Source organism: Anabrus simplex, chromosome 1 (assembly GCF_040414725.1).
Source record: "Anabrus simplex isolate iqAnaSimp1 chromosome 1, ASM4041472v1, whole genome shotgun sequence".
Classification (NCBI taxonomy): Eukaryota; Metazoa; Arthropoda; class Insecta; order Orthoptera; family Tettigoniidae; genus Anabrus; species Anabrus simplex.
In genome coordinates, this window is record NC_090265.1 from 1,458,468,674 (window position 1) to 1,458,493,360 (window position 24,687).

The window sequence follows — 24,687 nt, forward strand, 5'->3', positions numbered from 1 at the left end:
ACATCATTCACTCATGTACATGCCTGACAGATACTATGTTGCGTATTATAGCATTCCTGATGAACAGCCCTACCCCACATTCTGCCCTTTCCTTTTTAACACCCATCAAATATTCTTTATACTATAATCTCCTATCTCCTCCACGTTCTCTCTCCTTACCCGCATATCATTTACTCCTTGCACATCCAGATGCATCCTCTTTGCTGACTCAGCCAGAACTACTTCCTTTCTTCCGTAAGCCCCATTATAAGTGATGTCTCCCCATCGAATTCCATTTTGTTCGTTAAGTTGTTTCTGAGGAGTCCCTAGTCTGTCAAATGGAAGTGCTACTCAGTTACTCTGATAGGTCCGAGGCTTGCTAAAATGATATAGATGTTGATTCCTATAGGGAATCCGAAATATCCGTCCTCAATGAGTAAACCTATAATACCAATATAAATGGCCCGCTATTGGACATTATAAATTTTCCAGCTAGGCGAAACACTGGCAACCAAGAATGAGTTAGCTGGAAAATTTATAATGTCCAATAGCGGATCATTTATATTGCTTGCTAAAATGTTCTGAGCTTCGGACATTCTGTAAAGCAGGATTCTACTGTTACTTGCACATAGTCCAAGCGAGAATCTCTCCTGTAATGGGTTAGGGACCACCAGTAGCTTGTATAGCCCTAGCCACCTGAGTACAAGAAGGGCCATGACTCAGAATATGTCCGAGATGCCCACTCCCATTCCATAGCAACTGGTATCCCGACTCTCAGGAACACTTACTAGGCCACTCAGACATTGCCCATGGTACACGGACTAGGATGAGACTACAGTAACCCCCACCATGTACCATGTGTGGTTATATTTCTAAAAAACTTATCTCAGAGATGGTTCATGTTTGTGGGTTACTGTAGTCACGTCCTAGTTCGTAAACCATGGGCAACGGCTGAGTGGCCTAGTAAGTGGTCCTGAGAGTCGGGATACCAGTTGCTATGGAATGGGAGTGGGCATCTCGGACATATTCTGAGTCTTGGCCCTCCTTGTGCTCAGGCGGCTAGGACTATACAATCCACCGGTGGTCCATAACCCGTTAGAGGAGAGATCCTCACTTGGACTATGTGCAAGTAGGGCAGCATCCTGCTTCATGAATCGACCGAGCTCAGAGGCTTGCAGACTGAATGCTGAAAGGCATAACAGTCTATAATGATAATGTATGTATGTATGTATGTATGTTATCTCAGAGAATTAGAGTAGGCGAAGCTTCATCTGACCCTGTAATAATTAAGAGGGGAATTCCTCAAGGCAGTATTATTGGACCTTTATGTTTTCTTGATAAATATTATGAGTACAGAAGTGGAATCTGCTTTTTGCAGATGATGTTATTCTGTACAGAGTAATAAATAAGTTACTAGATTACGAAAAATTGCAAAATAACCTTGATAATGTTATGAGATGAACAGTAGGCAATGGCATGATGATGAATAGGGTTAAAAGTCAGGTTGTGAGTTTCACAAATAGGAAAAGTCCTCTCAGTTTTAATTACTGTGTTGATAGTGTGAAGGTTCCTTTTGGGGATCATTGTAAGTACCTAGGTGTTAATATAAGGAAAGATCTTTAGTGGGGTAATCGCATAAATGGGATTGTGAATAAAGGGTACAGATATCTGCACATGGTTATGAGGGTATTTAGGGGTTGTAGTAAGGATGTAAAGGAGAGGGCGTATGAGTCTCTGGTGTGACCGCAAATGGAATATGGTTCCAGTGTATGAGGCCCTCACCAGGATTACTTGATTCAAGAACTGGAAACAATCCAAAGAAAAGCAGCTCATGAATTTACCAAGCTCAGAATTTTTTAAGCAAGCCTCGGACCTATGGGAGTAACGGAGTCCCACTACCATGTGACAGGCGAGGGACTCCTTGGAAACAACTTGGCGAACGAAATGGAATTCGATGGGGAGCTATCAATATTAATGGGGCTTATGGAAGAAAGAAAGTAGAACTGGCTGAGTCAGCAAAGAGGATGCATCTGGATGTGCTAGGAGTAAGTTATATTCGGGTAAGGGGAGATAACGAGGAAGAGATAGGAGATGATAAAGTGTAATTGATGGGTGTTAGAAAGTGAAGGGCAGAGTCCGGGGTAGGTCTCTTTATCAGGAATACCATTGCATGCAACATAGTTTCTGTTAGGCACGTAAATGAGCGAATGATGTGCGTAGATTTGTCAGTTGGAGGAATTAGGACTAGAATTGTCTCTGTGTGTTTACCATGTAAGGGTGCAGATGAGGATGAAGTTGACAAGTTTTATGAAGCATTGAGTGTCATCATAGTCAGGGTCAACAGCAAGGATAGAATAGTGCCAATGGGCGATTTCAATTCGAGATTTGTCAATAGAACTGAAGGATACAAAAGTGTGATTGCAAAATGTGGGAATGATATTGAAGCTAATGGGAATGGGAGGCGTAATAAACTATATCTTAACCGACTTCGAATTCAGGAAATCTGTCAGGAATGTACAAGTTTTCCGGGGATTTTGCGATGATACAGACCACTGTCTGACATGTAGTGAACTAAATATCTCTGGGCCTAGGGTAGAGAAAGTGTAATCTGTCTGCAAACGAATAAGGGTAGAAAATCTCCAGGACGAGGAAATTAGACAGAAGTACATGGATATGATTAGTGAGAACTTTCGAACAGTAGACAGTAAGCAGGTTCAGGATATAGGAAGTGAATGGGTGGCATACAGGAATTCTGTAGTAGAAACCGCAAGGAAATGCTTAAGAACAACTGTGTGTAAAGATGGAAAAAGGCGAACATCTTGATGGAATAACTGAATAACATCCGGCTAGAAGCCAAAGACCTGCTTGTCAGCTTTGATGTGGTCTCACTCTTCACTAAGGTACCTGTGAATGAGGCCATGGACCACATCGCTCGGATTTTTCCCGAGGACATTACCAACTTGTTCAACACTGTCGCACGACAAGCTATTTTCTGTGGAATGGCAATTTCTATAAACAAGTGGACGGCGTCACCATGGGCAGTCCTCCGAGTCCAGTGATAGCAAATTTCTATATGGAAAGGTTCAAAGAAACAGCACTCGAGACCGCACCACTGAAACCTAAGGTGTGGCTGCGCTTCGTTGATGACACCTTTGTGATCTGGAGCCACGGAAAGGAACAACTACAGCTGTTTCTACAGCATCTGAATAGTATTAACACCAGTATTCAGTTCACTATGGAGACAGAAAACGAGGGAAAGCTCCCTTTCCTCGATGTTCTGGTAATGAAGACTGCCGATTCAAACTTGGGACAAACAGTATACCGCAAGCCGACCCACACAGACCGCTATCTTCAGAAGACGTCCAACCACCACCCACGACAAAAATACGGAGTGGTTAAGACGCTAGCCGACCGTGCTAAGAGAATTTGTCAACCTCAGCACTTAAACGAAGAACTCAGCCACCTCAACAGGGCCCTACTCACTAATGGGTACAGCCCTAAAGATATTCAGCAAGCACTCCATCCCAGACGTCCAACAACCAAGAAAAAAGAAGAGGAGCGGATGGCAGCTAAAGCCTTTCTGCCTTATATCGAGAAAGTAACCGACAGAATAGGGAGGCTACTGGAGTCCCATGGTGTTGAAACCATATACAGGCCGACGAAGAAAATCCAGGAACTGCTTAGGTCTGCCAAAGACAAGCGCCATTCTCTCCCCACAGCAGGTGTCTACAAGATCCCGTGCAGCTGCGGCCAGGTATACATAGGGACTACCAAACGCAGCATCGCAACACGACTGAAGGTGCTTAACAGACATAGCCGGCTGGGACAGACAGATAGATCATCAGTCGCTGAACACTCGCTGCTAGCAGGCCATGACATACAGTACAGCAACACCGAAGTACTGTCAACTACTGTGTCTTATCACGCCCGGCTACAGAGGGAAGCCATTGAAAGCCTAAAGAACACCAACAGACTGGTACGCTGCTCGCCTATTGGCCGCTATGGTGGGGGGCGGTCGCTGATTGTCTGTTCTTCGGCCAATGGTTGAAGCATTAGGTAGCCCGATGTACACTGACCTGCCTTGGCGGAGACAGGCAGCTGATCACCCATTGCGGTCTGGTCTGCCGCGGCTATCGTGTCCTCCAGGGTTAGAGCTTTCAAGACTGGAAACCAGGCTTTGTTTACCCGTTCAGATTCCTCCTTACGGTTGAAGCTGTTGGTGTGCTTTAGGCTTTCGATGGCTTCCCTCTGTAGCCGGGCGTGATAAGACACAGTAGTTGACAGTACTTCGGTGTTGCTGTACTGTATGTCATGGCCTGCTAGCAGCGAGTGTTCAGCGACTGATGATCTATCTGTCTGTCCCAGCCAGCTATGTCTGTTATGCACCTTCAGTCGTGTGGCGATGCTGCGTTTGGTAGTCCCTACGTATACCTGGCCGCAGCTGCACGGGATCTTGTAGACACCTGCTGTGGGGAGAGAATGGCACTTGTCATTCACTCGCTCCTGGACCACGGCCTACAAGCCCGAAAAACGCTGACATGATTTGAGAGCAGCTTGTAAACGAAAAAAGAAGGCTTATCAGAAATGGCTCCAAACAAGGGCTGAGGCAGACAGAGATATTTACATAGATAAAAGAACCAGAGTGAAACAGATAGTTGTTGAATCCAAAAAGAAGTCGTGGGAAGATTTTGGTAATAACCTGGAAAGGCTAGGTCAAGCAGCAGGGAAACCTTTCTGGACGGTAATAAAGAATCTTTGGAAGGGAGGGAAAAAGGAAATGAATAGTGTTTTGGGTAATTAGGGTGAACTAATAATAGATCCGAGGGAATCACTGGACAGGTGGAGGGAAAATTTTCAAAATCTTCTCGAGAGAAAAGAAAATCCTCCTGATGACGTCGCGAACAACCGAGCTCATGGGGAGGAGGATGTTGGTGAAATTACGCTTGAGGAAGTGGAAAGGATGGTAAATAAACTCCATTGTCATAAGGCAGCAGGAATAAATGAAATTAGATCTGAAATGGTGAAGTGTAATGGGAAGGCAGGAATGAAATGGCTTCTTAGAGTAGTAAGATTAGCATGGAGTGTTGGTAAGGTACCTTCAGATTGGACAAAAGCAGTAATTGCACCTATCTATAAGCAAGGAAACAGGAAGGATTGCAACAACTATCAAGGTATCTCATTGATTAGTATACCAGGCAAAGTATTCACAGGCATCTTGGAAGGGAGGGTGCGATCAGTCGTTGAGAGGAAGTAGGATGAAAACCAGTGTGGTTTCAGACCACAGAGAGGCTGTCAGGATCAGATTTTCAGTATGCGCCTGGTAATTGAAAAATGCTACGAGAGGAATAGGCAGTTGTGTTTGTTTCGTAGATCTAGAGCAAGCATATGACAGGGTACCGAGGGAAAATATGTTCGCTGTACTGGGGGACTATGGAATTAAAGGTAGATTAGTAAAATCAATCAAAGGCATTTATGTTGACAATTGGGCTTCAGTGAGAATTGATGGTAGAATGAGTTCTTGGTTCAGGGTACTTACAGGAGTTAGACAAGGCTGTAATCTTTCACCTTACCTGTACGTAGTTTACATGGATCATCTGCTGAAAGGTATAAAATGGCAGGGAGGGATTCAGTTAAGTGGAAATGTAGTAAGCAGTCTGGCCTCTGCTGACGTCTTGGTCTTAATGGCAGATTGTGCCGATAGCCTGCAGTCTACACTGACTGAGCAAATGTCATGGGATAGCGGAGCACTGATGCGCAGGTGTGTTGTCTGCGCACCACATGCCCCATGTGCCAGCGGCAGTTGTATAGGAGACCTTCTGAGCAGTGGCTGTGCATGTGACAGGTGTAACATGGAACGTCGTCGTGAACTGACACCGTTCAAACGGAGTATGGTGGTCAGTGTCCAACGGATGGAAAGTGCGATTTCGGAAGTGGTGCGGCAATTCAGCTTCACACGATCAACCGTGTCCAGGGTGTATCGTGAATAGTTGAATGCGGGTGTCACCGTCCACAACTGTCGAACGACCAGCCGTCCAGCCACCTTGAATGACCGTAACCGGCGACATCTGAGACGGATTGTCAATAGTGACAGACGGGCGACCGTGCAACAAATCATGCTAGATACGTCTCCCAGTGGACAATCCGTAGGAACATGGGTTCTATGGGGTATGGGAGCCGGCGCCGCACACATGTGCCACTGTTAACCCAACTTCATTGGGCACAACGACGCGCATTTGTCACCAGGGATGGACACTGGAACAATGGCGTAACGTGATATGGTCGGATGAATCACGATTTCAACTGCACCATGCCGATGGGAGGCACCGTGTATGGCGCAGACCACATGAAGCGATGGATCCCGCCCGCGTCGAAGGTGTGGTCCAGCGCGCTGGTGTGTGTGTTATGGTCTGGGGTGCATTTTCCTGGTATGGAATGGGCCCCCTAGTTGTTTTGGAAGAGACTTTGAATGGTACGCGTTATGTTGAGCTGCTCAGAGACCATCTCCACCCATTTTTGGCACTCCAGCGCCCAGACGGTTTTGCGGTGTTTCAAGATGATAACGCACCGCCACATCACTCCCACGTCGCCCGGGAATGGTTCCAGGAACATGCAGCGGAGGTCCAACAACTGCCATGGCCACCCAGGAGCCCCGATATGAACCCTATCGAACATATCCGGGATGTCCTGGAGCGCAGGCTCCGTGCCATGGATCCTGCACCCACGAACATACCAGCATTGGCGGCCGCTCCACAAACGATTTGGTGTCAGCTGCGTCCAGAGGACTACCAGGGACTTGTCAACTCACTTCCACGGCGTCTCATTGCAGTTCACAGGGCCAGAGGAGGCCCCACACGCTATCCTATGACATTTGCCAAGTCAGTGTAATATCTTGGAACTTGAAAATAGGTTCAATGAGTATGGTATGAAAATGAGCCTCTCGAAGACTAAATTGATGTCAGTAGGTAAGAAATTCAACAGAATTAAATGTCAGATTGGTGATACAAAGCTAGAACAGGTCGATAATTTCAAGTATTTAGGTTGTGTGTTCTCCCAGGATGGTAATATAGTGAGTGGGATTGAATCAAGTTGTCGTAAAGCTAATGCAGTGAGCTCGCATTTGCGATCAACAGTATTCTGTAAGAATGAAGTTAGCTCCCAGATGAAACTATCTTTACATCGGTCTGTTTTCAGACCAACTTTGCTTTACGGGAGCGAAAGCTGGGTGGACTCAGGATATCTTATTCATAAGTTAGAAGTAACAGACATGAAAGTAGCAGGAATGATTGCTGGTACAATCTCGATGGATGGAGGTGTACGCAGAAACCGGCTTCAGTGGTGGGGTCATGTGAGGCGAATGGAGGAGGATATTTTACCTAGGAGAATAATGGACTCTGTTATGGAGGGTAAGAGAAGTAGAGGTAGACCAAGGCGACGGTGGTTAGACTCAGTTTCTAACGATGTAAAGATAGGAGGTATAGAACTAACTGAGGCCACAATACTAGCTGCAAATCGAGGATTGTGGCGATGTTTATTAAATTCACGGAGGCTTGCAGACTGAACGCTGGAAGGTATAACAGTCTATAATGATAATGTATGTATGGATGGAATGTATGTATGTTTGTTGAACACTTTCCGGTATACATGAAATAACAAAATAAGTTACATAGCATGATCATGTACTGAATCTGGTTAAAATTTCATTTTTTTTTATTATCATAATTAAATACTATTTTGTCTTGTAATATCCATATAACTAAGCTTTTTTGTTACTTGTTGATGTTTGATTGTTAAATATAACAGCCCTATGTTTAGGGCTGTGTCCTAATTGAGATTATTTGAAAAAATAGTTTGTTTTTTTTTCATCGTTGTGCCCTACTGCAGAGCACAGTTGAACTTTCTTAGCTGATGTGTTGGCCTTCTTATCCTCCCAAAATATCTTCATCCTCTCGCTGAACTTCTTCCTTCGTTCTTCTGTCCAAGTTATAGTAGCTCTGGTGTTGGGTTTGTCTTCAAAGTGGTGATTGTCGATTTTGGTTCTGAATTTACATCTGTCCTGTACAGTGTCTTCTGAGATGTTGATTTCCTGGAGATCTGTTACAATTTCACGAAGCCAGCTGTTCTTGGTTTTAGACAAAAGGGCCAGATTGAGAATTCTTTTAGTTAGCCTGTTAGTGTTCATTCTGATAATGTGTCCATAAAATTTCAATCGTCTTTTCCGAAAAGTGTGAGAAATTTTTTCAGATTGACCTTGGGCCAAAAGTTTTTCGTAAAATTTTCCCATCTTGTCTCTCAATGTCTTTGGTTAAAGATCCGCCACCAATGATTAAGGTTTCTGAGGCATATAACTCTTTAGGTTTGATCACTGTATTATAGTGTCTAAGTTTTGCATTCCGAGATATTGATTTTTTATTATACCTGTTCCAAATGATCCTGTATGCTCTCTGCAATTTGGAAATTCTCTCTTTATTTGCTTCGCTGTTTAAACCAGAGGGCTGAATAATTGGTCCCAAATATTTAAATTGGTTCGCTTGAACAATTTTGCGGAATTTAGTTATCATAGGTTGTCCATCGAAGTATCGTGAGGCCCCTTCCATGTACTGAGTTTTCTCACACGAAATTTGAAGTCCCGTTTTGATGGCAGTTTCATCTAGTTTTTCAGTGGAATGAATTGCTTCGTGCCTATTATTGGAAAGGATTGCTATGTCATCAGCAAAGGCTAGACATTGCACGTGAATTCTGTCTTTACGTAGTCTTCCAAGGGTTATTCCTTTAGTTTCCTTTTCCCAGGTCCTGATTACTTTCTCAAGTACCAAGTTAAACAGTAACAGCGATAAACCATCCCCTTGACGGACCCCGGTGTTAACAGGAAAAGGCTCAGATATTTCGCCTAGGAATTTGACTTTTGAAGTAGTGCCAGAGAATGTTTGCTTGATTAATTCTTTCATTTTCTTATCCACTTGAAATTCTTCTAGAGTTCTGAAATGTGTTTGACGGTCTATAGAGTCATATGCTTTTCTGAAATCTACAAAAGTAATGACTGTTTGTCTGGTTTTGCGCATTTGGAGGATAGTTTTGAGATTAAGGATTTGTTCTGTACAAGATCTTCCTTATTATTATTATCATTATTATTATTATTATTATTATGATTATTATTATTATTATTATTATTATTATTATTATTATTATTATTATTATTATTATCGTTAATTGACCCGATTCATTAAATTTTATATTTTTATTTTTTATTTTTGTGATTTAAACTGTAATATAATTAGATATGTATTAGATGTATATTATGTCATTTAATCACAGGATAAGGGAATTTTGTTTGTAATTATTCTGTACATAAATAAATGAGATTTGTTAGTTTGAAATAGTCATACTTTAACTGGTAATTGTAGGCAGATGAGCTGGCATGACATGTTGCATCCTCACATGAATTAGAATTTCCTCCTCTTAATCCCATCCAATTCTTCATTTCATCTAATTTATCCACAAATTAAAGTGATGTAACATTGGTCTGAACCAAACAATATGTCCTCCTTGCTGTCAGTGATCTTACGGGGCGAACTGCTACTATGCTGCCGGTTACGTGATGACCATGCTAGCTACTTTATAACCGTCAAATTCTTCAGTTCGACTGGTTGCCAGATTTAACCATGAACAAAATATTATTGCACTAGTCTGAATAAACAAACATGTTCTTACTCTCTGCTGTCAATTCACCAAAATACAGAAACAAACATAAAACACTATCAGGTCTGAAAAACACAAATACGAACACTACAGATTGGCAGAAATTGAACAAGATTTTACAAATTTGGCAACCAGTCGAACTGAAGAATTTGACTGTTATAAAGTAGCTAGCATGGTCATCACGTAACCGGCAGCATAGTAGCAGCTCGCCCCATAAGGTCATTGACAGCAAGGAGGACATATTGTTTGGTTCAGACCAATGTTACATCACTTTAATTTGTGAATAAATTAGATGAAATGAATAATTGGATGGGATTAAGAGGAGGAAATTCTAATTCATGTGAGGTCTCGGAATTATAGCAGACTTAAGGATAGCAGAAAAAGAAGAGAACAGAAAATATTTTAAGAGAGTGACTAACTTTATAGGTGTTATTTATTATTATTTTACGATTTTAAGATAGTGACTAACTTTATAGATGTTATTTATTATTTTACGAATTGAAACTATTTTATTTTAAAGGGTTCTACTAAATGACAAAGTAAGTATTAAATCTAGACACAAAGAAACATTTTATCCTTTTTAAATGTAAATAAGGACATAAAATTAACATATAGTGATTAATTTAATAGATTTTATTATTTATAATTTGAAAATTCTAGTTTAAAGTCTGTAACAAATGACACAGTAAGTGAAAGATGAAACACAGAGAAATGTTGTAACAATTTCAAGATTTATATATAATTGTTCTATTTGTACCAATGCACCAAGTCCAAAGATTAATTAATGTTTGGCACCGCTGAAGAAGAGAGTAATTGGCTCTCGAAACATGTACGGTAATTAAATATAACAAAATATGTAAAGCATTGACAAGTCGGCAAAGTGCTCTATAGAGATTTGAATGTAAGTCAATATGGACCACATGGTGAAAATAATCAATTCTATTATTTTAGTGTCGAAATCGGCATCATTCATTGAAATCCATGTATTGGCGTAATGGATGGATGTTGTTCAAGTGATTATTTACTTGTTATTATGTTTAAGAATAGCTTGCCACTTGTTGCTGACGTTGATCTAATGGGGGACTTTTCAAAATTTAATTTGAAGATGGAATCTGTTGCTTCCAGTTTGCAGAATGTAGTTATTTAAGTGTCTGTAATGAGAGGAAAAAGTATATTTTAGTTGTAAAGTGTGTGGGGAGGCCGCTTTAGAAACTTCTACTTACCCCCTCGTCTTTTGTAGGGCTGGCTTGTTTTGTTGGCAGTACCGGATCGACTAACTGCCACTGCACTTGTGCTCCGCATGTTGTAACTGTGAAGACTGTGGCGGGGGGGGTGCGTAGGGGAAGGACGGGTGGGCAATGCATTATGTTTGTGGACCGTATGTGAGGGAGAGTTGGTGGGGGAAGATTGGGACAGAGTTGTATTGGTTGATTTTGGAGGAGTTGTTAAAGAAAGTATTTTAAAATGTTTTTAAGGCTATTTTCTTTTGTTTTTAATATTTGTAATAATTTAGGGATTAATTCGTAAAGGGGATTTTTGGCATATATTGTATTGTTTAAATTCCGGTATTTATTAAAATGTTGGTCTAGTGAAATATAGATGTTTTCATACTCATTCATTAGTTTACCTTTACGGGACAAGTTGGCCGTGCGGTTAGGAGCGCGCACCTGTGAGCTTGCATCCGGGAGATAGTGGGTTCGAGCCCGTCTGTCGGCAGCCCTGAAGATGGTTATCCGTGATTTCCCATTTTCACACCAGGCAAATGCTGGGGCTGTACCTTAATTAAGGCCATGGCCGCTTCCTTCGAACTCCTAGGTCTTTCCTATCCCATCGTCGCTGCAGGACCTATCTGTGTCGGTGCGACGTTAAGCCAATTGCAAAAAAAAAAAATAGTTTACCTTTATTTCACTTTTTAAAGATTTTTAGGTCTTGTTCTATTGTCGTATAATGGTGTCCAGTTTCTTTCATGTGTTTATTCATGGCAGAAAATCCGTTGTGTTTATTGGCATTGAAGTGTTTTAGGTATCTTGTATAAAAACTACGGCCTGTCTGTCCAATGTATGACATGAGACATTGTGAGCATGTGAGCCTATAAATTCCTGAACCTGAATGATCATAGTTGAAGTGACAACATTATGATTAAGAAATATACTTTGATTTGTGTTTTGTGTTTTGAAAGCAATTTTAACATCCTATTTCTTAAGTGGGTTTGAGACCTGATAGATTAACGGATTATTGTATGTAAAAGTGGCGGAATTAGACTTTTTTGGTTTAAGGAAGAAGAAAAACAAAAACTAATAAATATGAATCCAAACATACCCACGGCTAGACCGCTACCTGAAATCCATAAAAAAGAAATTCCTATACAGTGGAACCTTAGATTGCGAGCATAATTCATTCCGGCAACATGCTTGTAATCCAATGCGCTCGTGTATCAAAGCAAGCTTTCCCATAAGAATCAATTGAAACGCGGATGATTCGTCCACAACACAAAAAATATTTATTCGCATACCATTTCTAAAACAAAATATTACGTAAAACAAATTAAAGTGCACTTTTCCTTAGAATAGAATCATTGTTGGTGTGAGGGAGATCAGAGATGACATGAGAAGAGTTACTGTGTAGCACGAATTTCACTAACGGAATTACTGCTCTCTATTGGCTCACTGGATTTGTTTTCTTTTCGTGCAACACTAACGAGGAACCTTTCCAATGACGATTGCTTTTGCCTCTTTTTGAGGATTTCACAAAAATGTGACATTGCATTGCCATTGAACTGATTCATCGCTCGCACTGCTACAGCCTTATTCAGGTGTGTTATTCTACAAAATTTTGCACCGTTTCCCACATTTTGCACTTCTCCCAAATCTCAGTTGAAGTGAGAGATTCCGTTGACATTTCCTCCTTCTCTTCCCTGGACGAGATCTCCATAACCTCCTCCTGTTGTTCGCGATGCAGGTCCATCAGTTCGTTGGTGTTCAGTTCCTGGCTATATTGTTCCACCAGCTCTTGAATGTCCACGTCATTCACCTCCAGCCCCATAGTCTTCCCTGAGGACACAATTTTATCGACAATCGGCGGCTCATTGTCACCTACAATCCCCTCAAAGTCACTTCCAAGAACACAGTCCAGCCACAGCTTTCCCCAAGCGGAAGCGAGAGTTTTCTTGGTGACTCCATCCCAGGCTTTATCGATGATCTTCAGGCAGTTCACGATGGAGAAATGATTTCTCCCATACTCTTGGAGGGTAGGGTTTGTCCCTTTGGTCACTTCGAAGCATCGCTGAAATAATGCTTTGGTGTAATAGCTTCTTTAAGTTCGAAATAACTTGTTGATCCATAGGCTGGAGTAGTGGAGTAATGTTGGAAGGAAGTATCTTAACCTTAACAAACTTGAATTTCTCCAGTAAGTTGTCCTAAAGGCCTCAATGCCTGGAGGGTGAGCAGGAGCATTGTCCATAACCAGCAAGACTTTCAGTGGCAGATTATTTTCCGAAAGTTATTTCTTCACTACAGGACCAAAGACCTCGTTCATCCATTCAGCAAAGGAACAGGGGAGGGGAAAATGTAGGCACACGCAGCGCTCGTATTGCGGAACCTCACTCGCTTATCAAGTTACAATTTATTTAAAATGTTTACTCGTCTTGCAAAACAGTCATAGACTAAGTTACTCGCATTCCGAGGTTTCACTGTAATAGTAAAAACAGCCCAACTTATAAAACTCCAAGATTCATACATAGCTTCCTTAAAAGACACTATAAATTTAAACACATCCCCGATTAAAAACCTCAATAGATTCCTGTGAGAAATTTAAAAAATTTACAATACAACCCAAACATGTTATGTGTTAATTCGACATAACTAACATGTACTCTAATGTTTCAACGAATGAAACTGTCAATATCATTAAAGGGAATCTTACCACGCATAGCCATCTCAGCAGTTTTGAAATAGAAGAATTCATCAATTTACTAAGCTTCATGTTAAAAAGCAACTTCACATTTCATGGAAGAATATACCATCGAAAAGTCTTATCAGTGGGGGATCGCATATCAGGTATTCTGGCAGACGTTTATATGGACTTCCTAGAATACACTAAAATATTAACGAAAATAAAAGGACTTAGCCCATGGCTATGCTATGTAGATGATACATTTGTTATAATAGATAAAGAACTTAACAATAGCGACAAAATCTTAGATTATCTAAATATCCTTGACCAAAACATAAAATTCACGAAAGAAGATGAAATTAACAAATCCATAAACTTTTTAGATATTACTACAACATGCACAAATAACAGTTTTGAATACCAAATATATTCCCTGATTACAGTCAAAAATAGCTCTTTACATCCGAATTCTCATAAATAAGCAGCTTACTACAGCGTAACTTACAGAGGCTTTAAAATTCCCCTCACACCCGAAAATCGTAAAATTGAAATAAAATATATAAAGAATTTAGCTAAATTCAATGGTTTTGATATAGAAATGATCAACCGTATAATCAATAAAGATAAATATGTACTTATGTCAAATCTCATTCCTGATAAACTAAAAAAGTCTAATTTTGCCACTTTTACATACAATAATCCGTTAATCTATCAGGTTTCAAACCCACTTAAGAAACAGGACGAAAAATTGCTTTCAAAACAAAACACCAATCAAAGTATATTCTTTAATTATAATGTTGTCAACTTCAACAATGATCATTATTCAGGTTCAGGAATTTATAGGCTCACATGCTTACAATGTCTTGTATCATACATTGGACAGACAGGCCGTAGTTTTTATACAAGATACCTAGAACACTTCAACGCCAATAAACACAACAAATTTTCTGCCATGAGTACACACATGCAGAAACCAAACACCATTATTCGACAATAGAACAAGACCTAAAAATCTTTAAAAAGTGAAATAAAGGTAAACTAATGAATGAATATGAAAACATCTATATTTCCCTAGACCAGCATTTTAATAAAATCTGGAATTTAAACGATACAATAGACGCCAAAAATTCTCTTTACGAATTAATCCCTAAATTATTAGAAATATTGAAAACAAAAGAAAATAGCCTTAAAAACATTTTTAAATTTCCTTTCTTAACAACTCCTCCAAAAATCAACCAATACAATTCTCTCCCAATTTTCCCCCACCAACTCTCCCTCACATACGGTCCACAAACATAATGCATCGCCCACCCATCCTTTCCCTATGCAGCCCCCGCCACAGCCTTCACACAGTTACAACACGCGTAGCACAAGCGCAGCAGCAGTTAGTCGATCCGGTACCGTCAACAAAACAAGCCAGCCATACAAGAGACGAAGGGGTAAGTAGAAGTTTCTAAAGCGGCCTCCCCATAGTATCTGTTCACACACTTTAAAACTAAAATGTATTTTTTCCTCTCATTACAGACACTTAAATAACTACATTCTGCAAACTGGAAGTAACAGATTCCATCTTCAAACTTAAATTTTGAAAAGTCCCCCATTAGATCAACGTCAGCAATAAGTGGCAAGCAATTCCTAAACTCAACAATAACAAGCAAATAATCACTTGGACAACATCCATCCATTACGCCAATACATGGATTTCAAGAGTGACGCCGGTTTCGATACTACAGTAGTAGTAGTAGTAGTAATAGTAATAATAATAATAATATCAAAAAATAATGACTTCTATTTTCTCAAACAATCACAATTAGGACACACCCCTAAATATAGAGCTGTTATATTTGACAATCAAACATCAACAAGTAACAAAAAAGCTTGGTTATGTGGATATTAGAAGGCGACAATTGTATTTAATTATGATAATAAACAAAATTATGACATTTTAACCAGATTCTTAACTTAGTAGATGTTCATACTGTCAACTTATTTTATTTCATGTATAAGTGTTCAAATGTGAATCAAATTTTAATTAGTGGGCAACAAGACCAAGTATATAAACCTGACAATACAGTTCACACAATTTTAATTTAAGAACTTTTTAATGTGTTTCCAATAATAGTTTACACCAGTGTTCAGTATTTATCTTATGTGTTTTTATAATCAAGAAAGCAGTCTTTAATTAGTCAAATAAGAACACTAAAACCTTTTAATCAACTTCCATTATACTTTAGGCATAATGTGGGTCATTAAAACATAATCAGGATCCTGATTATTCATGATTTTGAGGTGTGTGTTATTGGCTGATGATGCCCAATATATGAGGCAAAACATGTCCCAATTAGGATGTTAATAATAATGTATAAGTCCTAATTATAAGGAATAACATATTGTATTGAATAGGTGGAACATTTTTTTTAAAATATTTTTTTATATATTATTTATTTATTGACTTTAGCAGTGGCGAAGTTAGGGCTCGTGACCTGTCTTACACTTAACTACATAATTAATTTACAGAAAATACGTATATAAAAGAAATGTACTATAGGCTCCGTGCGCTGCTGGGAAAAATACACCGCTGCGCTGCGAGTGGCGAACATTAGAAGTTAATGCGATCACCGCACACATATCTCTGTCGTTTCACAGCCTGTTGCCATAGCCGACTAAATAATAACAGTGGGATTTCAGAGTGTTTTATGCAACAACAATCTGCCAAATTATTTCAAACTTCCAGAAAGTGGCTGTGTATTAAATTTAGAAGAAAAACTCTTCGTAGGAAATGGCAACAGAGCGAATAACTGCAAATATAAGAGAAAAACGTTGATTCTCTAGACACTACCATTTCATGATAGAGGCAACATAGTAATTTATGTATTATTTGTGGTGATAACAAGATTAATTTTCATGTACACATTCAACAATGCTGTCTTCAGAAAAATATATTTGGCCTATCTCTAATACAATATCATGTTAGCATAGGTTAATGTTGCGAGGGAGGCCTTGGTAAGGGAATAAAAATATTTCCATGAAATGTAAGCATATTTCTGCTGTTATTTATACTGTTTACTCATAACATGTCACGTCGCGTACTGATCAACCCTGTGAATGGTCTGGTCCTCGTATCTCAAAAGTGAGAAAGAGAAATATAACAAGGACAAGAGCGTAGAGGGACTTTTTCCCAAAAAAAAAGAAGGCACAGGTTTGATGTTGGACCAATTGAAAATATCAGATTATCTTACCGTTGTCAATAAATTATTGTGTCTGTATTTATAAAATGATCGCGACAACCTCTGTGATATAACTGTTAGCGCTACTAGTTTCCTTTATCGGGGGCCCGGGCTTGATTCCCGATACAGACAGAAATTTAAGATTGACATGATTGTACATGCAGCTCATGTTCATTAGGAGTTGCTTGAAAAGAGTTGTACCACCTCGGGGCGAGGACAGAACTTTGCGTATGTAAAATGCGGTATTTCTGTGAGCAATTGATATTGTGTAACGGAGGCCTATTTCTTTAATAATATTTGTCTATTGCCTTTTTAAATGCACTTTGCGAGGTTGTGACAGAATGCTACAAAATTTTACATTGTGGTCTGTAGTACAGAGCAGAATATTATTATTATTATTATTATTATTATTATTATTATTATTATTATTATTATTATTATTATTATTATTATTATTATTATTATTATTATTATTATTTATTTTGCACACTTTCGTGGTAATGATATTCAAGCAATTGTACAGACTTTAGGAAATCAAAGCAGAATAAACCTTAATTTACACTACAGTTTTACGTAGAATTTGAAGCCATAAATTTCCGTACAGTTCCAGTCATGGCAATGACCACAGTCTTCTGCATGGTCTTGTAGATGTTGGTGTGGACATCCAACTTCTTCAGTATTATTATTATTATTATTATTATTATTATTATTATTATTATTATTATTATTATTATTATTATTATTATTAAGACTATGTTAATAGAATACAATGGAGGCCTATCTGTTAAAGCATGCTGTGTATGCTTTAAAAAAGATGGCCTATTGTAGCTTACTTTGAAATTTAACGTTGCTATAATCATTTGTTTGTAATTCTTAACCTTTACATTGTGTATTAAATAAATGTACAAATCCTGAATTCCTGCAATTTACTGCTAAGATCCATCGTCCTTTCAAATCCATTTCATGAGTTGGTGAATGAAAGCTCTATAATACAGTATCTAATAATGCAGCCAAGAACAATTACATCATTCTGTCGGAACGTTGTGACATTAAAAATAATCATCCAAAGACAGCACTGTAAAATAATTGAATAAATGCATGTAAACATCACACATATTCCAGCTTCTTATGGTGAGCTTTTGATGAAGATGCCACTAAGTCGTTCTCGTAGTATCCACCCGCAGCAGCACAGTGCTATATGCACGGAGCCTATTCTATTATAAAATCAAAGATAAGCTAAAAATTACACATTTGAACAACATATAATGAAAAAAGAAAGCAGAGTTCAACAAATGAAATAGAATAAAATTCGGAGCGTAAAGATAATAACAGAGCGACAAGGTCATGATGAAAAAGTAAGATACAAACTGAAAAAATAAGCAATGCATAAAGAGAAAACAATAAGTAATAAAGTAAATGGAAATATATGTACGGCCATAATAGTGTTCTATATACATGAGTAAGAAGCTAAATATTATGTACATTACACTGTAATAATAATAATAATAATAATAATAATAATAATAATATGTACATTTACACTATAATAATAATAATAATAATGATAATAATAAGAAGAAGAATCACACAACCTATTATACGTCGTCATACATATGAAACAATCAGCGGTATTCAACAGGTAATCTCTACATGCAGTCTTAAATTTTTATATTGAGTTTGAGTTCCTGACAGCAGCTGGGAGTGAATTCCAAAGTCATGGCCCAGCCACAACGAAGGATCTGTTATATATTGAAGAGTGGTTGGAAGGAATAGCGAGGGAAGTGCCAGATCTTGTGTTACAATTATGGAATGAGGATAAAAAATGGAATTTTGAAGAGATGTATTTAGGTAGATTTTCCTTCCGAGTTCGATATATCAACGTAAGTATGTGTAATGTCCGACTCGTTGGCTGAATGGTCAGCATACTGGCCTTCGGTTCAGAGGGTCCCGGTTTCGATTCCCGGCCGGGTCGGGGATTTTAACCTTAATTGGTTAATTCCAATGGCCCGGGGGCTGGGTGTTTGTACTGTCCCCAACATCCCTGCAACTCACACACCACACATAACACTATCCTCCACCATAATAACACGCAGTTACCTACACGTGGCAGATGCCGCCCACCCTCATTGGAGGGTCTGCCTTACAAGGGCTGCACTCAGCTAGAAATAGCCACATGAAATTATAATTATTATTATAGTACGTGTAATTTCCGTCGCCTCACAGGTTTCAGCCAGGAAAGAAATGTGTAGCTAGGGGTTATGTGAGCATCGTAACTCAAGTTAAAAACAAATCGAAGACCAGAGTTCAATGCTCGTTGAAGTTTCATAGTTTGTTCTCGGGTCTCATCAACAAGGACATTGCAGTAGTCAAGTATTGGTAGTATCAAAGTTTGGAGTAGTTTTATCTTTACGTCTTGTGGCAAAATGTCCTTATGCCGTTTCAGAGGGTGTAACGTTGCGCACATCTTTCTACATGTATTCCTTACGTGTTCAGGCCAATCAAGAATTTCAGTCAGGGTCAAACCTAGGTTCCTTACTTTCTTACTGAATGGGATTACGGTGGCATTTAATGTCACTGGAGGAATAGTGTAATTTTTATACATGATGTTTAATAATTTCTGAGAACCGATAATGATAGAGTTTTTGGGGGGTTGAGGAGGAGAGAGTTTTCACTGGCGTACACACTGAGTTGTTGAAGGTCGGAGTTAATATCTCTTATTGCATTCGATATATCATTTTTATTAACATGGCAGTAAATTTGGAGGTCGTCAGGCAAAGAGGTGATGCCTATTATACTTTATTTTAGAGGAGATGTCATTAATATAGAAGACAAAGAAAAGGATGTCATTAATATAGAAGACAAACAAGAGGGGACCAAGAACAGAACCTTGGGGGGTTCCTGCCTTCTGGAATCACCACTGAGAAGCAGTATCTTGTACTGGAACACGTTGCATACGATCTGTAAGATATGCGGTGAAAAATTTTAAAGCAACTTTACCGAAAAACGATTTGAGCTTCATCAGCACTGTCTGGATGTTTATCGTGTCAAAAGCACTGCTGAAGTCAAGGAGTGTGAGTATTGTCACTTGTCTTTTGTCCATTGCTTGTCTGATGTCCTCGGTCACTTTGAGTAAGGCAGTTGCTGTGCTATGACCTTTCTTGAAGCCAGATTGAAGTGAGTCAAGAAGAGAGTGAGCCTGAAGGTATTCCAGTATTTGCGCATGTACCAACCGTTCTTACGCTTTGGAGAGAGCAGGGAGAATCGAAATGGGACTGTAATCGGCTAGAAGTTTTGAACCTGGGTTTTTAAGAAGTGGAATTACATTGGCGTACTTCCAAATTGTCGATAATGTGCCGTTTTTGAGACAGTAATTAAAAATATGGGTGAGAATGGATAGAATAGCGCCAATAATATTATGTATGAAAGTAATGGGAATTTCATCGACACCACTTGCTTTGGATTTGATAGAATACAAGACTTTCTTAACTTCATTAGTGCCGATGATACGAAAGCCAAAGCAGGGGCAATTTTGTGGGACAGGTGCTGGGACGTTATTTACGTATAGTCTGTTAAGCGGATTAGACTGAGCTCTCTCTTCCGTGAAATACTCATTTAAATCATCGAGAGGAATGTCAGGTACCTGAAGCTGTTCATGTGTTTTTCCTATGTCCATGGCTCAAAGATGCCTCCAGGCACTATCCATATTTAGGTTACTTACTGATTTGTGAACATATTTAAATTTAAGATTACGGATAATTTGTTTAGGTTTATTCCTAACTAGCTGATGTACCCGTGCTTCGGTACAGAATTCTACCTTGTATACAGAATTCTAGGTTAGGTAGTGTACACGTTGTGAGCAAGATTGTATGAAATTGCATAGCTCTTAACGTTACCCTAGAAACGCGATGGGGAAGTCACCAAGCATCTTTTCTCGAATGAAGACTGAGTTAGGGAATTCTCACTGTAATGGTAGACCCGCGTGCATACCATCAGTCACAATCTGGTTGGGGAGCTTTCATTATAATATTAGACACTCACTCTCCATCTGCCTTTCTACATCCTCAGAAAGACTGTCTTAGTGGTTTTCCCAACTGAAATGAACATACATTACGATGAAGTCAGTAGGAGTGGCGCGATCAAAAGCAATGCTTTCATATGAAATGCTCAATCAAAGGAAAAACCACAATTTTCTCACTTTTAACGAACAGGAATAAGCTGCCGATCTAACAGTCCAAAGTTCCAGAGCTGAAATGACCAAGCCGCAGACTGCCGTGATCCGTGAACACTTTTCGTCCCTTTTCAGCAGGGAGGGGGTCGAATAGTTGCAACTCCCAAGGGTGAAAACTATGCACTCTTACTAATTAGTTTCCTAGAAGTACCCAATGAGTCGGAAAATATCAATTCACTACACTGATGGCAGAAAAAATCTATCTGATTTGGAGGCAAATTTTTCCTCCAAGCCAGAGGATGAACCCCCTCTTCACTGCTAATTTGGAATAAAATGAATGTAGAATTTAATAAAAGTGAAGAGGACGAAGCTTTTCCTAAGAAACGGCTCTTTTCAGGGTTGAATTTTGAGTTGTTTGGTGAAATGTGGTGCTATAATTTGGAATAGGCCTAAATTATTATTCTAGACCATGCCATACTACTACTGCTACTCTACTAATTGAGCATCTGCCATAAGTATGCCCACTGTTCATTCAAAACAGCGCGTCAGAGTAGGAATCGAATAGCTGGAATACTATGAAGAACCATTGTGTTACGTACCACCTGTATCAGGAAATGTGCGAACCAGAGGAATGGCATGCTAAAGAACAAAGTGTTCTAACTCCCGGGCTATTTCCCGCCAAAATTCAATCAGGCTATTATACTCAGTACGTAGCAATAATCCCATCTATCGGAGTTGAGAGGCAGCATAAGAGACAAAGAACATCACAACAAACAGTGGTCAATGTAATGTTATTGTTGATCAGTGTTATGCGCTTTAGATACCTATTGTAGGCCTTTACATTTAGTTTTCCTCCGACTCTGAAATACCATTCTTATCTTAGTCAATACGGTAAGACTGAATAAAACATAAATGATCGGAAATTGTATACTCTCTAACTATTGTAGTATTTTTCAATAGGACGAATAACATATGTATTTAAAAATGACATTTTAGGCGCCTTCCTCTAAACTACAATTTCATGGGTGAATAAAATTGTTTATAGCTTAGACTGTAGTTTCTTATTCCCCGACTCTATATACCGATTTTCATTAAATTCTGTTAACCCATTTTCTCGTGGCTCGGCGTTGATATTGACTTAGCAACAAAAATACAAATTCATAAATATCTGTGTCAAAATGTATAAGACATAAATGGTCGGAAATTTAATTCTATATAACTTTGGTTATTTATCCATACGACCTGTAATAATATGAATATTTGCAAATTAAATTTTAGGCCTTCCCCTAAAGTACCATTTCACTCAGCGTGAATAAAATTATTTATAGCCTAGATTGTAGCGACTTATTCTCCAACTTTGCATACCGATTTTCATTCAATTCTCTTTAGCCGTTTTCTAGCGATGCGTGTACATACATACAGACAGAAATTACGGAAAAGTAAAAAGTGCATTTCCTTGTTACTGTGGACATGACCGATACAGAAATAACATTCTTTTCAAATTCTGAGCAATGTACAGACAAAACTCTTAATTTTATATATATAGATTATTCTATACTGTTCATAGTCATTTGGGTCCTGAGTACGTTTGTAATGTTGGTAAAGAACATCACGTTGAAACAACATATTTTTAACTGCAGAGGTTAGCCATGGATTAGGTTTGCGGGATATTCTGATCTGTCTTTTCTGTGATGTTCGTTGTATAGATTGTGCATTAACGAATTAAATGTATTTATTTTTGCATCAATGTCTATCAGATTTAAAATGCTATTCCACGGAACATTGTAGACATCTTGTCTTAATTCATACATGTCAATATCTTTCATATACCTGCACGTTATATACCTAGGTTTATATTTTGGAACACTAAGTGTGTAGGCAAGAAATATAAGATCGTGGGTGAACACAGCCGGTACGGAAATTTGTCCGTGGGTTATCACTTTCTGAGGGGTGTAAGTCACTTTGAGATCTGTTAAGGTGTGGGAAATGTTGTTGTCAGTATGTACATGGTTAGTAGGGTCAGAGGGAAGGATAGTCAAGTCACATGAGGAAAACAAGTCTTCTAGTTTCTTAGTAACGTATTTCTTCGTAAGTAGATTTGTAATGAAGTCCCCTAATATAATGACATGTTGATAGGCTGTAGCAAGTTAAGTAGGTGCGTTTCAAACCCGGTCAAGTAAGATACTTTCAGTGGTCGGTAAACCACTCCAATAAGTATTTTCTGTCCACTAACAACTACTTCAACGAACATATACTACGCCCTTGGCAATTCACCGGTTGATGAGGTACAAATGATACGGCTCTTCAGGTCATCTCTGCAGTAGAGAACAATACCTCCTCCCCTCTTATTGTACAATCATGGCGGTAGAGGTTATAGCCATCAAGGCGAACCATGTTGTTTGGAATTGATGGCGATAACCAGCTTTCACTAATACCTATCAAATGGATGTTATTTTTGTTTAATATAGCCTGAATTTCGTTAATGTGTGCGGGCAAACTTAGGCTGTTCAAGTGACAACACTGGAGAGTATGAGGATATCGTGAAAGTTCTTGTTTCAAAAGGTTGCCGGCATCTATGTTCTGGGAAGGAGTGAAGGGTGTACTATTCTTAGAGAGGTCATTGTCATGAGGAAATACTGTAACTACCTGACTAAAGGGCATACTTTAACTGAGACAAGAAGAAAAAGAAAATCTTACCTGGATTTCCTGAAGAAATGGACTGCTGACTGGTTAAGGCACCACAGACACACACAATCACACACGTAAACCTAATAATAATAATAATAATAATAATAATATTTAGTGGGCACATCACAATGGTCATATCACTCCGATAATCCACCTAACCGCCTCATATATAAGTTCAGTTCATTAGGTGAGGTAATGTGGAGCTTTCTCCCATCTTCTAAATGAACGATAATGCGGCCGACCTGCGTCGAAACCCGCCGCATACCCCAGAAGTGGTATGTTCCGAGCTGTCAGTGGAGAGATGGCATAGAATGACATTAGTAGACAAATAAGTTTGAGTGATGTCTTTAAAAGTAGGAATGATCACAATATGAAGATAAAATTGGAATTCAAGAGGACAAATTTGAGGGCAAATATTTGTTTATACGAAGCAGAGTTAGGGATTGGAATAACTTACCAAGGGAGATGTTCAATAAATTTCCAGTTTCTTTGCAGTCATTTAAGAAAAGGCTAGGAAAACAACAGATAGGGAATCTGCCATCTGGGCGACTGCCTAAAACGCAGATCAGGAGTGATTTGATTGATTGATTGATTGATTGATTGATTGATTGATTGATTGATTGATTGATTGATTGATTGATTGATTGATTGATTGATTGATTGATTGATTGATTGAGTGAGTGAGTGAGTGAGTGAGTGAGTGAGTGAGTGAGTGATTTGATTCACCCTAGTATATTAAGCATGCTGTAAAACTGTCAAGTAAACTTTGGTGATAATTTGTAATATTTTGATCAATACTTACAGCTAAGAATACTAGACTCAGTACTCATTTTAGGTTTATACAGTATAAATAAATTCAAACTGCAATAAATTTTCTAGTGTTTTGAGGAGAACATCAAATTCTATATTTTCCAGCATTTGCTTTGCATAGATCCAAATACCTACTATGTTTAATTTTCATAATGTCAGATATTTTCAACAGAAAGGTAACATTCTTAATGTTGAACTAGTTTTACAATAATCATTATTAATTTTATT

The 24,687-nt window shown here is 38.8% G+C and overlaps 1 protein-coding gene across 1 annotated transcript in view; it reads left to right on the forward strand.

Annotated features, from left to right (window-relative positions):
- The window catches only part of LOC136858419 (uncharacterized), a 102,956-nt gene that overhangs the window by 55,236 nt on the left and 23,033 nt on the right, over positions 1–24,687 (forward strand). The gene's annotated exons all lie outside the window — the stretch shown is intronic.